Source organism: Syngnathoides biaculeatus, chromosome 15 (assembly GCF_019802595.1).
Source record: "Syngnathoides biaculeatus isolate LvHL_M chromosome 15, ASM1980259v1, whole genome shotgun sequence".
Classification (NCBI taxonomy): Eukaryota; Metazoa; Chordata; class Actinopteri; order Syngnathiformes; family Syngnathidae; genus Syngnathoides; species Syngnathoides biaculeatus.
In genome coordinates, this window is record NC_084654.1 from 15402257 (window position 1) to 15418159 (window position 15903).

General features: G+C 44.0%; 1 protein-coding gene across 13 annotated transcripts in view; it reads left to right on the forward strand.

The window, feature by feature from the left end:
* LOC133513351 (uncharacterized) overlaps window positions 1-15903 on the forward strand; it is a 197631-nt gene that overhangs the window by 7009 nt on the left and 174719 nt on the right. Inside the window, exons 4-5 of one of the 13 annotated variants that reach the window (XR_009798465.1) lie at window positions 2660-2755; window positions 2838-2991. The exons of 10 other annotated variants lie outside the window; for them this stretch is intronic. The gene's annotated coding sequence lies outside the window, so the exon portion shown is untranslated. Of the gene's footprint in view, window positions 1-2659; window positions 2756-2837; window positions 2992-9902; window positions 9978-15903 lie in introns of those variants that run through there. 2 more of the 13 variants (XR_009798466.1, XR_009798467.1) reach the window with 2 other exon arrangements.

The following is a 15903-nucleotide window of genomic DNA, read 5'->3' on the forward strand; positions in this document are numbered from 1 at the left end:
GCGGCTGTTTGTCTCGATGTGCCCTGCGTTTGGCTGGAAACCAGTTCAGGGTGCCTCCTGCCCGTTGAGAACTGGGATAGGCTTCAGCACTCCCATGACCCACATGAGGATAACCGGCTAAGAAAATGGATGGATGGATGGATTGTTACACTATTATCATGAGACATGAAAACAAATCACAACTCAGGTGTCAAAGTAAATACATAAATGGATACCTCTAATCATAGTCATAATAAAAGTCACCTGTTTGTACGATTCTAAGCACTTGAATGTGTGTGTAGAATTTTTTTTTTTTGTAGAAGGTCAGGTGGCACGTCAACATTTTTTTCCCGTTTCCTTTTTCCTTTCATTTTTTTTTTCAGTTGATATTTCATCTCCCTCTAATGCGACTTTAGGTCTCGTCCCCCTTTGCCGGGGCTGCAAACAGACCAAGACTTTTGCCGATGGAAACAAAATTTGCACGGCAAGTGCACTGCTTGGTGGCCATAAATAGGCCACACCCCTTCGTTAAAGTATGCCCAGGTTAACGACCGTTTATTTGAATATCAGCAAAACAGCACCAACCTTTAGCTTCTATTAGCTTTATTAAAAGAAGTCCCAGGGGGACGGCTGCTGCGTTTTTACGCGTATTATGTGTGTGAGTGGCGTTATTTTATTGGAACTTATTGGAGTAACAAGCTAATGGAATTAAGGTGCTGGGTTTCACTCGCCTTTGCCAAGATTGGGCATTAAAAGGATGAATAAATAGCACGCGCTAAGTAGATGAGATGGCGACACGGAAGCGACGTGGCGTTGTTTACGCGGCCCGGGAGCCAGAGAAAGGGGACTTGGAATGGAATTAGCAGGCAGACAAGTTGAAATGCTGAACGCAGAGGAAGTTTTTCCCCGCGTGCGAGACAGGAAAAAGAAGAAGTGCTGGAAGCGCACCTAACGACAGCCTCTCGGCGGAGCACGTGGATTTCTATATTTGCCAGCTAATTACTTAGATGAAAAGCCCAATCAGAAAAAAACCAAAATCCAAACATTAACCAAAAATAAACGGGCGTTTTGTTTGCGCGCTCCGTCAGCTGCGCCAGCAGCGAGTCGTCTCCATTACGCATAATTCATGTGATGTTTGTGTTGCTTGCCGGATTAGCTGGGAGGCGTTGCTGTTGGCGCGCGCTGTAAAAGGCTCTCATCTGTATTTTAATGGACTAAGAAGCAGTGGGAGGACGTGGCGCCGTGCCACAATTACACAGTGAAAGAGGGGCCTCCCTCCTATGCAGCAGGTAATCTGTTTGTGAGGGGCTTTTTAGCCGTATAAATGGAATTAGATGACGGCTTGATGACACGTTAAAAAGGCAACGGTGCGTGCCGACGTGTTTTACCTCCGAGCGCTAGGAATCCATATTTGGTCGAACCGAATCGGGAATTTGCTGCCGTTTTTTTGCGCCGTGAGCGGGAAGAGGAAGTATAAATAAAACAGGGGGAAACTATAAAAGAATGTCAATTAGTGGAGCGCAGACCTCTGCCAATGTTGAAGTGGTAACAAAAGGTAAGAAGAAGCTTTGGATACTGAGCTGGGGTGGGGAGTGGGTGCTTTGCATTCTTTCTCAAACAGAAATAAATCCCACTAACAAAAGTGTGGGGGGGATAAAAATGATTTTTACTTGCTGGTTCGTGGAGGATGGTGGCGGGTGAGTCGTTTTGAATCAATTGGGCACTAAAATGGCAAATAAGAATAAGATTAACTTTCTGGTTCAGCAGAGGGTGATACCAAATGAGGCCATCCCATATTCACTAAACGGCAATTCAAGTGGCACTGGGGGGAGGGGTGGTGGTGGATCAATTCAATGCTTCATCATGATATAAGAGCAGCCAAAAATATGGAAACATTGTATTGGATGCAGCGCTTCCGTTTATTTATTGACAGGATAATTCCTGGTTGAGGGGGACTGCCCTGCGACAACAAGTCCCGTTTGTGGTCTGGGGTTGGCGGATGGGTTCCATTGTAACTCAAACGGTATTCTTCTTTTCCTTTCGGCTTGTCCCGTTAAGGGTCACCACAGCGTCTTATCTTTTTCCATCTAAGCCTATCTCGTGCATCCTCCTCTCTAACCCCCACTGTCCTCATGTCTTCCCTCACAACATCCATCCTCAGCACCCTTCTACCAATATACTCACTCTCTCGCCTGTGGACATGTCCAAACCATCGAAGTCTGCTCTCTCGAACCTTGTCCCCAAAACATCCAACTTTGGGTGTCCCTCTAATGAGCTCATTTCTAATTCTGATCCAACCTGTTCATACCAAGCGAGAACATCAGTATCTTCATTTCTGCTACCTCAAGTTCTGCTTCCTGTTGTTTCTTTAGTGCCACCGTCTCTAATCCGTACATCATGGCCGGCCTCACCACTGTTTTATAAACTTTGCCCTTCATCCAAGTGGATACTCTTCTGTCACATAGAACACCAGACACCTTGCGCCAATTGTTCCACCTCGCTTGGACCCGTTTCTTCGCTTCCTTACCCCACTCACCATTGCTCTGGATAGTTGACCCCAAGTATTTGAAGTTGTCTACCCTCACTATCGCTTCTCCCTGGAGCCTCACTCTTCCCCCTCCATCCCTCTCATTCACGCACATATATAAAAGGAAATCTATTCCTCATTTGCATTTGTTAGTGAGATGACTGCACTGAACCCTGCTGAATTCTGGACTGTGGCAAACGTTTCATCAGGGTCAACCAGGAGCTACCTTAAATGACAAAATTGTTTGAAGTATGTATCCACTATGGCAATGTAGTATTCCTATGCAGGTCCACTTCTGTGACTAATCCAGTCTCTGTGTGTCTGTTGCAAGCCGCCGATGACACTCTCAGTGGCCACTTCCCTCTGTGAACATCCTGTTTGAAGGCTCGCAACAGCGACGTACTGTTGATCAATTGTGAGGTGTCATCTGCTTCTCGTGATGTCAAACGGTGAACAGCGTGGTGAAGAAAGCTGTTGAAATTCCAATCGGAACAGGAAATGCACTGGTCAGTTCATTCCTTCATTTTGATGGAAAAGTCAGGTAATAAACAATTTTCAGTGGAGATAACCCTTTGTTGCATTTGGACAGCATAAAAAACAAAAAACCGAACACATGCATCCAGCCTAGCAAAAAGCACACGCGCAAACGTTATGTGTTGGTGCAGCAAAAGCTCGCAGACGGCTGGGGGGGGGGCCCGCCGGGGGGGGCCCGCCCGAGCTCGGCGTATATTTGGAGGCCTCTCTCAGCGTGGCTGGAGCAAGAGAAGCCTCGTCTTCTATCAGCAGTGTTGACATTGGGATGGCACCTAATTAGGTTTAGGCCCGGCACAGCGTGCACGCTGAACTTGACTGGCCTCCGCCTCATGCCGCCGCGCTGATCCCGAAGCGAATGGTCCGCTTGCAGCCCACCGATGACAACCCACCCCCGGCTCTCGCGGGGAGACCACCGTGACCCCGTGACGTACGGCTGTTGTCACGGCAATTTGTACAAAACGTACAGGGGACGTGTTAAGGAAAATGGACTTGCTTGAATCCATCCATCCATTTTCTGAGCCGCTTATCCTCATGAGGGTCGCAGGGAGTGCTGGAGCCTATCTTAGCTGTCAACGGGAAGGAGGCGGGGTACACTCTGAACTGATTGCCAGCCAATCATAGGGCACATAGAGATAAACAGTTGCACTTACAATCACACCTAGGGGCAATTTAGAGTGTCCATTTAATGTTGCATGTGTGATGTGCATGAATGTGGGAGGAAACTGGAGAAAACCCACGCAGGCATGGCGAGAACATGCAAACTCCGCAAAGGCGGGGCCAGGAACTATGAGGCCGACGCTTTACCAGCTGATCCACCGTGCCGCCGACTTGCTTGTATGTCAGACATAATAAAATATGATAGATACCGTAAAGAAATAAACATGCAAAGTGTATTCATGTGATGAATGTATGCCTTTAAGAGGCGTGGCCCAGTAAGTGCTATCAGGGCCTGGAGGGAGTCGGTGTGTGAGCATCCAGGCATCAGTTGTGGACAACAGCAGCTCCTTATGAGTGTTATTTTTTTTTATATTTGACTGTTTGTCCCATTCAACAAATGGATGAAGTGCACTTGGAATTGTGACTTTCGATATCAGTACAACATAGTACCTTAATTGGACCCCCTCTTTTTTGATTTCACTCAATTACAGGTGTGTCTAAATCTTGCTTGTTCCTTAAATTTTGTCTCACAGCACAACAAAAAGTGAGAGCTCATAATAATAAGAAGAATAAAATACTACCGTACTTGAGTTCCAAGTCCCCAGTTGGACTAAATTTTATTTTTTAGTCATCCTCCACAGCTACAATGCTCTCTTGTCAAAGCGGAAATGTGAGTTTTGTTAAATGCGCACAACAGGAGGATTCATTCTAATAATCTGCACCTCCCTGCGTAATTATTTCTGCTTGGCAGTGGGTCTGCGGCTTGTGGCAAATACTCGATGCAACTCGCCCAGTGACGAACTGATAGACAAAAGCAAGTTTTTGATCAAAAGAACAAAAGTACCAAATGAATGATGATTGAATGCTTTATTTTGTGAGCATGTGTAAATTGTCAACTTGGCTACCTTGACCATCGGAGCCAGTTGTGGTCGGATTTGTAACTGTAAACTGTGGTTTTCGGAAATTGAATCTTGAACGCGTACATGTTTTCAGATGTTTTGATCTGTTGTGATCCGTTTTAAAAGTACCAAGTAACTTTATGGACTGAAACATGTGAAGTTTCCTGCAACTGCTGTGAGCGCAGAGGAAAGATATTAATCATCATCGCAGTGTTGAATAGCTGTAAACTTTACTCCTCCTTATGCAGTCTTCGTAATTACCCATTTTCAAACTCATTTGAATAAATTAATCATTATAACTATGTATAACGTAAACCAGGACATGATACTGTGTAATAGCAGATTTATGTCACCCAAAGAATGTTTGTACAAACACTGCAGCATATAAAATAATGATTGAATGATTGAGTGTATTAATTTTGCAATTTGTATGTCTCATCTATTAATTAATTTTTGCCGTTAACCTGCTTGTTTTGTTTTTGTATTTTACAGGCATTTGTCAATTTAAGATATTATAGACTATTTAGATAACCTAACTGTAACTTTTGGTTTACAATTTTTTTTTTCACTTACACAGTTGGATGTTTGCATAGTATTTAAGGATGTATAAAAAAAATCATACATAATTTTAACTGAATTTTTTGAGAACCCCGAATCAACTGAATTATTCTAACACTTATTCCATAATAAGTGTTTGAATAATTCATAAATAAGTCATCATCAAACAGTAAAAATGTGTTAAAGATGTTTTATTGACATGAGAGTAAGTTCCACATTATTCCAATGTTTTTTCCCCCTTGTAATTATTTTGCCTTTTAAATGATGGGCACAATTCTACATCTTAATCATATTTGTCCATGCTTTTGCTGTGCTTTGGGATTTGGAGTGTTTTTTTTTTTTTTTTTTAAACAAGTTCATTTTCGGTTAAAGCAGACATTGATGTGTCTCAGTCGACGTTGGCAGCATTTGGGTGACGCCCAGCTTGCTTTGATGGGCATATCCCATCCGTGTGTTCACGCCCCACTTGCATCAGATCCGTATCAGATTTTTTATTTTTTTTTCACTTTAGGAAGAGGCCTGATTCCCAACTCGAGATATAAAATTCCATGTATTATTATCCAGTTATGATGCAATGATTTGTAAACCAGTTATGCCACAAAAAAGAAAGTCTTTCAAAGAAAAGAAAATTGACTTTTGTCAATCCATGGAGCGTAAATCCAGCTTTTGTCTGTAACATCACAAAAATAAATAAAAGGACATAATATGTGGGCGGCACAGTGAATCAGCTGGTAAAGCGTTGGCCTCACAGTTCTGAGGTCCCGGGTTCAATCCCGGCCGGCCCCGCCGTTTGCATGTTCTGCCCGTGCCTGCGTGTTTTTTCTCCAGAAGCTCCGGTTTCCTCCCAGATCCCAAAAAACATGCAACATTAATTGGACACTCTAAATTGTGAGTGGGACTGTTGTCTGTCTCCATGTGGCCTGCGATCGGCTGGCAACCAGTTCAGGGTGTGCCCCGCCTCCTGCCCGCTGATCGCTAAGATAGGCTCCAGCACTCTCGCGACCCTTGTGAGGCTAAGCAGCTCAGAAAATGGGTGGATGGATGTACAATCAAACAGATTGTACCTGGAGGGACAGAAAAGGATTTACCGTGTACTCCCATTTCTGAGAGTGTAAAATCCAAACTACTGTGACGCGTCACTGACAGTCTGCGTCTGGTTTTCATGCCACGCCGGTGTTGTTTTGACTCGCAGACCACATCTAATGGAGCATCATGTAAGTGACATGAGGTTTTATTTGACTTTAATGATCACTTGACCCTGCTTTGCCAAGGAAAACAAGGTCTTAAATAAAATGAAAGCAGACATACTAGCGATATAAAAATGAGGGGGATGGAAAAAACCCCAAAAGAATGAAAAACAGAAGTAACAAATTTGAGCCAAATGCCTTTGACAGAGGACAATGAGTTCAACATAAGCGATACATGCACTGTGTGTAATATACATGACTTTTGGAAAGTCCTAATGTTTTGAACTGTGTATTTTATTCAGAAGTGGCCTTTAAAAAATCATCTTAAGTGATGAGACAAAGTGTGACAGAGGGAGGCTGACAGAAGCTCCTGTTCGAGATCCGTTTCACACTTGCCTTCCTTCCCGACGGGGGCTGCGCTTTGTGGCATCATAAACAGCTTCCTTGTGTGGGATCCCCATTTAACACCCCCCCACCAACTACCAAGCCGCCCCCTCTGATTCCATTTCCGCCTTATTGCCAATTGGCCTTCATTCAAGAGCGATGGTCAAGTGAGAAAGAGGATATGAGCAGGGGGAAAAAAAGAGGATGCGGCGCAGCTGAGCGCGTGCTGAAGAACGCAACATGATGCTTGGACTCATCAATGAGTGCATGTAGCGTGTACCAGGGTGGTGTACGTCGTACATCGGGAGCCCTCAGTCACGTTGTGGTACACACTGTGGCCAAAGTTTTCTCCAATTTCCGAATTCAAGGTCCAATGAGTCACTTGACTCACCAAGCGTTGTCAATGAGATTGACGCAGTTCACAATGGAAACGTAATCTTTCGGAAATTCCCCAAGTGTTCATTTTGGTAACTTGAAAACACTTCTGGAAGTGTACAGTTTCGTGAAGTTGGAAATGACTTGTTGATCCATAGGCTGAAGTATCGGGGCGGTATTGGGAGGTATGAATGTAACTTTGATGAAACTGAACTCCTCCACTAAATCATCCTCTAAACCAGGAAGTCCATCAGTAAGAAACACTTCACTGGGAGGTCTTTTTCCTTCAGATAGTCCTTCACTTGTGGGGCAAAAACGTCGTGTACCTACTCGTTGAAGAACTGTCTAGTGACCCAAGCCTTTGCGTTTGCCCACCACATCGGTAGACAAGTAAGGGCTTCACTTTACAGTCACCATGAGCATTGCCGCAGAGCAACAGCGTTACCTTATCTTTCAGCCTGGGCAAAGCATTTTCTTCTTTTGTAATGTATATATTTTTTGTGGCATACACTCCCAAAAAATCCCAGTTTCATCTTTCATCAAAACCCTGCCCTTTTACATAGTCACCGAATTCTTGCCCAAATTTTCAGCAGCCTCTTTGTTTGGACTTGCTGTCTCCCCGTGCCTTGCCACACTATGAATACCAGTTCTGTTTTGAAGCTTTTCAAACCAGCCTCTACTAGTTTTGAAACCAAAGGCACTGGTATTGCCTTCAGTACCGGGAGGCATTTTTCCTTTTGGCAAAGGCTCTAAATTTGGAAGGCTTTTTCCACAAATGATGGCCTAGCTGGTACTGTCCCCCGCTAACTCTTTTTCCTCGACAAATATCAAAAGTGGTTTCTCCATGTCTTCCATTATCCGTGGCCTCTGTTTTGTAATCGTAGTCACTCCATTTGCAACACGAGCTGACTTTTTCCACATCTTTATGCTTGAGGATAGTCGAAACAGTTGACTTAGCCATACCATACCGGGTAGCAAGTATCTGGAAACAAACTCCCCACTTTCATATTTGCCTGAATCGCCTTCTTTAAAGTGCCACATACTGTCGTGAAATGCATGTTTTTGAGTATGTTATTAATGGAAAAAAAGCTATCCGGAATGGACCTATCCATTTTTTCACCACACAACATGATTTTGACGTATATGGCTTTTTGTCACTCCCGCCATGAAAATCCTCTCGAGAAGAAGCAGGAAGTGACGTTAGTAGCAGTAGTTTTACCTGCTGGAAGGTAGCTCGTTGTTCCTTTGTGTTAGCTAAAATGCCGGCTCATTGTGTTGCTGGATTTTGTTTGAACACTCTGGAGAATTGATTCATTGTCCATACTTTTCAAAAAGACCCGGTTTTTCATGAAAAATGGATTGCACGGGTCCAAAGGGCGAGAGCTTCGTGGGTTCCAAATGACAGGTAGGTGTGTATACAGCTACTAAAAAAAAATAATAGCTTGGTGGGTGGGAGATGTGGGAGACGTAATCCTCTCAGAATGTAACAAAAGATCCGCGCACGTAAGTCAGGGGTGCTAAATGTGTTGATGTACCCATCGGCACCAAGCACAGCTTCGGACGAGGGGCACGGCTTCGGCCAGGCTGGCTCATACATACTGTCTAGGAGTCTGTTCTTAGTTAGAAGTGATCCGCATATCATCTAAATATGGCTCAAAATGAAACGAAACGATAGGATAATATTGCCCCGGTCACTTCACTCGATTGTGTCCGTGGCGGGCGGCTTTGGAAGGGCTGGCTCATACATACTGTCTGGGAGTTTGTTGTTAGTTAGAAGTGATCCGCATATCATCTAAATATGGCTCGAAACGATAGGGTAATATTGCCCCGGTCACTTCACTTGATTCATTCTTCTTTGAAAAGAGCTTCTGTGTCCCATAGTATGTGGCACAGCCTGTTTTCAATAGCGAATGTCCCGGTGTGAAGTAATGAACAGAGGTTGCAGGCAATATGGCTACCACTTGGATGTCGAATGAGACTTCCGCAATTTTGCGCATGGATGACAATCTCGCCACTCATATTTACTTTTTCATATAGACATTGAAGTGAATAATGTTATATGTATTTTTTATTACAATATCTATATTAGAATGTTTATAGGCATGACACCTGACCTTTAAATCTACTGTGGTTTGCATAAGTTTCATTTTTCCTTTTAAAGGTCATATTAAGGCTCTTGCAGTGCATTACCAGACCTGTAATTCGGTTAGTTTGACATATATGACAACATATTGATCCCAAACCTCTTGTATATTACCTGAGTTCAGCCTGATAGAGACCTAGAGCCAAAATGGCATTTTTGTGACCTGAAGGAGGTTCTGTATGTGCTCTCTGACTCCAGTTTGTTTGTTTGCACATTTAACCAAAACTAGTGGTGGTGGAATTAAAACAAAACTCATATAATTTATCAGTGATTATTGTTGAATCTGTTTGAATGACAACATTCTGCATGTGCGGTTGCCAGGCGTCTTTGAGATTTGGGCCTGAACCGAGATAAAAACTCTGGCCCCAGGGGGAGGTACCAATGGAGTTTGTTTGCTAGCAGGGTTAAACTTAAAAAATGATGAGAAAGCAAAATGAAAGGCTTTGCATCCCCTAAAATAGCAATGAAGGGATATTTTGGAGCAGATCTGGACAAAAGTGAATCACTTTCACATTTTGTTAACATTGCAAGATCAGACATTGTAATTGATTGATGAATATTGCATGGATGTGAATGAGAAAATTCATGCATATGCACCAATTTGGCAGCTTTGAAGTTCAGTGCTGATCCAAAATAAGATTTTCTTTTGCCTTTGGGAGGTATGTCTTCTGATGAAAAAAGAAAGAAAGGATCCACACGGGCGAAGGAAGCTTTCTGGGCCAGATCGGGATGCGGGCGCGTATCCAGAAATTGGTTTCACATTTTGTGAACGTTGGAAGATAGAACATTTTAATGTAATAATAAATATTACTTGAATCAGACTTATGCAGGAAGTCGGCATCTTTGAAGTTTGGTGTTGATTCACATTATTGTCCTTTTAGTTCATATATATAATATTACGTACTTGTGGGTTTTTCAACTGATTTAGGATAATTTTGTATCGCTGGATGTGAAAATGGGAGCCGATTCTTTTGTTTAGGTCAAGTTTTGATATCAAGTTAATACTTTATTCATCAAATGTCCACAACTTTGCTTAACTTGCATTGAAAAGTACACATTGATGAAAGTAAGTGCCTGTTTATTGAATGCTACTTCATTGATTATTGAATGTCCGTTTTTTTAAACTTATGTCGCGAAAATACCTGTACATGTGAGCAAAAACGTGGACATATTTCCAAACTTTGACCTGATTGAGCAAAATCAATGTGATATTCAGATTCAACACATCAAAATTGTCTTAAATTAGCTAAAAAAAAAACCCTCCACTACCATACATTTATTGTTGACCTGTGTTACAATTGCATTTAAAAAATACTGTATGCAGATGACAAGATATATTTTATGAAAAATAAGGGGTTAGTTCTCAAAAAACATCTTTTAAAAATTGTGGGAAAACATCAGCAAATAGGTGAATGTGTCATGAACCAAGGGTGTGGGGCCGGATCCAAATGCAGGACTCTTAGACGAGGGCATGATGTTAGGCATAGTTTTATTAAAAGCTGAGGTCATACACGGTGTAAGCAGTCCGACAAGGCAGAGGCATAACAACGCTAGGCTATAAGCAAAATCCCAAAACATGAAGCGAGGTTTGATGACTAGGAGGCAAACTTGGAAACATGAACTAAGACGGGACAAAACGATGGTGGCACAGAATCGCTATGACGAGGACAGCTCACACTACACTTTCTCTCGGTGGTGGAGATTCCTGCTGGCAGTGAACGCAACTCACTAACTCAAGGCAACGAACTGGCAAATGGCAGTGACAAAACTCCAATTAAATACTTGGTCTAATCACAGTGCCTCATGCAAAGCAGCTGTGACCGTTGACAGGTGTCAGAGATCAGACCACCCAAAGCGGTGGCCAAGCCACACCTCTCCTGGCTGTGGTCCATTCTTGCTCATGACGGAATCCACAAATTTGTGTATCTTTGTGAGACCACTACTGCACTTATTCTGACACACTTCATATGTATTGCGAGGGACTGGCGACCAGCCCAGGGCGTACCCCTCCTCTTTCCTCATGCCACTGTGACACTGATGAGGACAAGCCCTATAGAAAAAGAATTGATAGATTGATATCGTCCTGCACATTGACATGAAGTTTTCTGAGCCTGACTGTCGGTCTGCACTCTACCCAGGTCCATCCTTATTGGGAGGGTATGTGAGAGGAGATGGCCTGGACCACTGAGAAAGAGTCGGAGGGGGGAGAGGAAGTAGCAGAAGAAGGAGGACGGGGGGGGCGTAGGGAGTGGGGGTCCGGTCATGTTCAATGGCGGCTCCTTTGAGCGGAGAAGAGGGGAAGACGTCGGAAGAAAGAGGGCTGGAAAAGAAGAAAAGCAAGCCATCCAGGCTTCATTACCATGTCAATCTGCAGAAAGAGAGCTGGAGTGGGAGAAGCGGGCCGGCCAGGGCCCAGCAGTGGGGCCGGATCCATATGGTGCTGCCGACTCGGGAATGAATAGTGAATGGATGGTGGAGCGGCTGGGGCTGCTGGAATCTGCCTCCAAGCCTTTGTGAGCAGGATGACCAAAGACAAGAGGGAGCTCTGCAGATGGCCCGGGCTATAAATAGGTAGCTAGTCTATCTCTGCGCTGTCACTCTTCTTCTACCCCCCCCATAAAAAAAAAATACCCGACACCCAACCGTCCTCATGTGATGCCAGGCTCATGGGCACTACTGTGAAGTCCCGTGCTCATACGTCGTCACATCACTGCTGTGTTCTTTCAATTTTGCAACATGCCGGCCTGTGCAGGAATGTGTGTGTGTGTGTGTGTGCGCGTTTGCTAAGGAGTTGCTAAGTTCCTCCAACACGAAAGCCCAAGAAGGCAGCGAGACTGAGCAGTTCTGTTTACAGTCCAAACTTGTCGCAGATGGACTTTAAAGTGAGTGATAAATCCGTGTCCAGATTGAGGGTCCTTTTGTCATTAAACTAAGCTTTAGCGCTGCTCTCCATCTGGCTGTGCGTGTGTGTGCGTCTGTGTGTGCGTGCGGCTGTAGACACTGGACATGCTCCGCCAGCAGAAAGACGACGACGTCAAGCCTTCCTTTTTTAAGTATAGTTAGTAAGCTAGCCTTCTGCTCCTTTTTTTTTTTTTTTTTTTACCTTGACGCTCTTCTCTCTTTTTTAATGAAGTAGTATAATGACCACGCTCACGTTTACAGAAGTACTACAATAGACCCGGATCCTAAAATGGTCAATATAACTGAAGCAAATGTGGAAATCAGTAGTACCGTAATTTCCGGCCTACAGAGCGCACCTCATTATAAGCCTCACCCAGTACATTTGTAAAGGAAATACCTTTTGGTACATACAAACGCCGCACCTGTGTAAAAGCCGCAAGTGCCCACATTGAAACCCACATTGAAACACGACATATTTACAAAGAAGACAGTTTTCAAACTTTTAATACCTTAGCTTAGCTTAACATAGCAACAACATGGTAGCACGAACAGGGCTGGTTTAAAAAAAAAAAAAAATTAAAAAACATACCGGTTTAAAAAAGAAAAACAGCCGTGGTAGCTATACAGTACCAACACGGTAGCACAGCACAAACAGAGGCGGTTACAAAAAACATACCGGTAAAAATCACTGAGACACGGCCCTAACACAGCAGCAACACGCTAGCGCTGCACTAGTGTTAGCACATAAACGGGGCCAACATACCTGAAAAGTCACTTCCTCGGCACATATAATCCACTGGTCTCACTCTTACCTTTACCGCTCGCTTGCACCCTTGTGACCGTTGTAAAAAATGCACAAATTAGCTGCATCACCGCATAAACCGCAGGGTTGAAAGCGTGTGCAAAAAGTCGCGCCCTGTAGGTCGGAAACTACGGTAGTCAATAGTAATCGTTCAGCATTGCTTGGTCGACTAGTTAACATTTAATAGTGCAACACATTGAGTTGTATTGATGCTCGAATGGTGTGATAATTTGACTTGAAAAAAAGTTTTGATAGAACAAAAATAAGGAAAGATATCAGATGATCAGTGTTTGGTCTTATTAGAATTGAAAATCGTGTTATATTTAGAAATACAACACTCCATAGGTGCAACTCCCAGATATATTTCATTTAATGTTCTTAACTGTCCCAAGTGTAAACAGAATCATGGCACCGAGAATATTCCGTCCATCCATTTTCTTTTGCCGCTTATCCTCACGAGGGTCGCGGGGAGTGCTGGACCCTATCCCAGCTGTCAACGGGCAGGAAGCGGGGTACACCCTTAACTGGTTACCAGCCAATGGCACATGGAGACAAACAGCCGCACTCACAATCACAATTTAGAGTGTCCAATAAATGTTGAATGTTTTTGAGATGTGGGAGGAAACCGGAGTGCCCGGAGGAAACCCACGCAGGCACGGAGTGAACATGCAAACTCCACACAGGCGAGGACGGGATGGAACCCAGGACCTCAGAACTGTGAGGCCAACACTTTACCAGCTGATTCACTGTGCCGCCCACCTAGAATATTAAAATGTAAAAACGATTAACACATTTTTGATAAGTGACGACTTATATATGTAATCTCTGGTTTACATTCTTCTTTTCATTACAAGCTACAAAAATCTAAAGAAAACACCAAAACCTATTAAAGGTTATGATCCGTGCTGACTGAAATCTCACATCAAGCGACTTTGAACCATCATCCTAAAAATTAGGTTTGTATGTGAAATCGTGCAACCTCGGCGGCATGTGGCTTTATACTACAGCTGTTCCACTGTATTTACAGTATTTGCCCATTTTACTGTAGTCCTAATACTTTTTTGTACTCAGATGCGGTGCAGCCCAAGTGGCAGTCGTACACATGTTGGGCGGGGGGGGGGGGGGTTGTGCATGACAGGCCTAGACTGTGAGGTGCCTTACGCGTGAGTTCACACCAGAGATAATTGTTAGTGATGCAGACCTGTGGTGAGAGAGAAAGAGAGAGAGAGAAAGAGAGACAGACTTAGTGGTAAACGGAGAGGGCCGAGTGGTCTGCATGATTTAGTTCTGGACCACACACTAAAGACATCCATCAGTCAAGCTTTGTGGACCCGCCTGTGTTTTTGTTGCATTGACTTTTATTGTCTTCCACTTGTTCATCTTTCTGCGACCTTTTGGCCAAGTGTATGCTTCCAACTTTGCGGGACCAGTTTTGGTCGGGCCTTTTTTCCTATTCGAGCTTGCACGCGGTATTTAAAGGCAGGCATGATTGAGCTCGGCTTGAAAGCACTTTTGGAATGACGAGGAGTGAATTAGTCACGGGGCGTGTCCACTTAAGGAAAAATAAATGCCACAATATCAGTATAGGACATAAAAATACAGAAATAGTTCATCGCTAAACTTAATTATCTTGCTCCAAGCCTGTTCTACAGAATATTTGCTCACAAATGAGACAGTGGATTAAAAAAAAAAAAAGAAACACAAAAGCACTGGAATTCACGTTAGCATTTCCGACACATAAAGAAGGTTTTTCTGCAATGATGGCGACTAAAATTAAAGTACGCCGTAGACTGGACGTGAGTAGCACACTTGACGTGATTCTCTCCATCACGGGACTGGCTCGCTGAAGACCTGAAGAGCTCACACTGATTACTCCATTTAGTATTTTGGCGAGTTCTTTCCTATTGGGGTGGCACGGTGGGTCAGATGGTAAAGAGTTGGCCTCACAGTTCTGCGGACCCAGGTTCGATCCCGGACCCGCCTGTGTGGAGTTTGCATGGTCTCCCCGTGCCTGCGTGGGTTTTCTCCGGGCACTCCGGTTTCCTCCCACATCCCAAAAACATGCAACATTAATTAGACAGTGTAAATTGCCCCTAGGTGTGATTGTGCGCGTGGCTGTTTGTCTCTATGTGCCCTGCGATTAGCTGGCAACCAGTTCAGGGTCTACCCCGCCTCCTACATGTTGACAGCGAGGATAGGCTCCAGCACTTCCCGCGACTCTCGTGAGGATAAGCGGCAAAGAAAATGGATGGATGGATGTTTGTTTCCTATTGATTTGTATGCTTGTCCATCAAAACAGAGCTTCAAATAAATCTGGACTGTTTTGCTAAAAAACAGTCGACGGCTGCTCTGGCCTGCGCTTCCGAGGGCCTCCAAAGAAAAGTTTCCCATTCACCTAAAACATTTCAACTAGTTTATGGTGCCTTTTTATGACTTATTACTTTGAAAGGCTCTTCCCAGCACATCATCTGTTGAAACTCCAGCAGGCGCTTACTTTATATTTCAAAATGAAGACGAACTGCAATGACTTATCGAGCCAAGCGCTCAGATAAGCCGCTATGAGAAGACAAGAAAAACTACTGAGTTTATCAGCTTTTGTTTGTTGCTCGACTGTGTGGCAATCCATCACCGTGGCGCCGTGTTGCGCGTCACGCCTTCCCCACTGCTCGTTTGTTTATCTTTTCTTCTTTTTACCGCCATGTTCGTTGGGGGTTGTGCTATCACCACGCACTTTGTTGGCGGTCGGACACATGAAAATATCAACGTTGTGGCGCCGCAAGGTCACGAAGTATCACTTTAGTCACACGCTGTATCATTATAAGGCTCATGATGTAACGCAACTCTTGTACTGGACTTCCACTGGCCTCTTTCACTGTGAGATCCTGCAAAATTGGTGCGTCGGGGCAGAAACAGAAGATCCACCGTTCGTCCCGTGCTGCCTTTTGCACAGGTGCGCC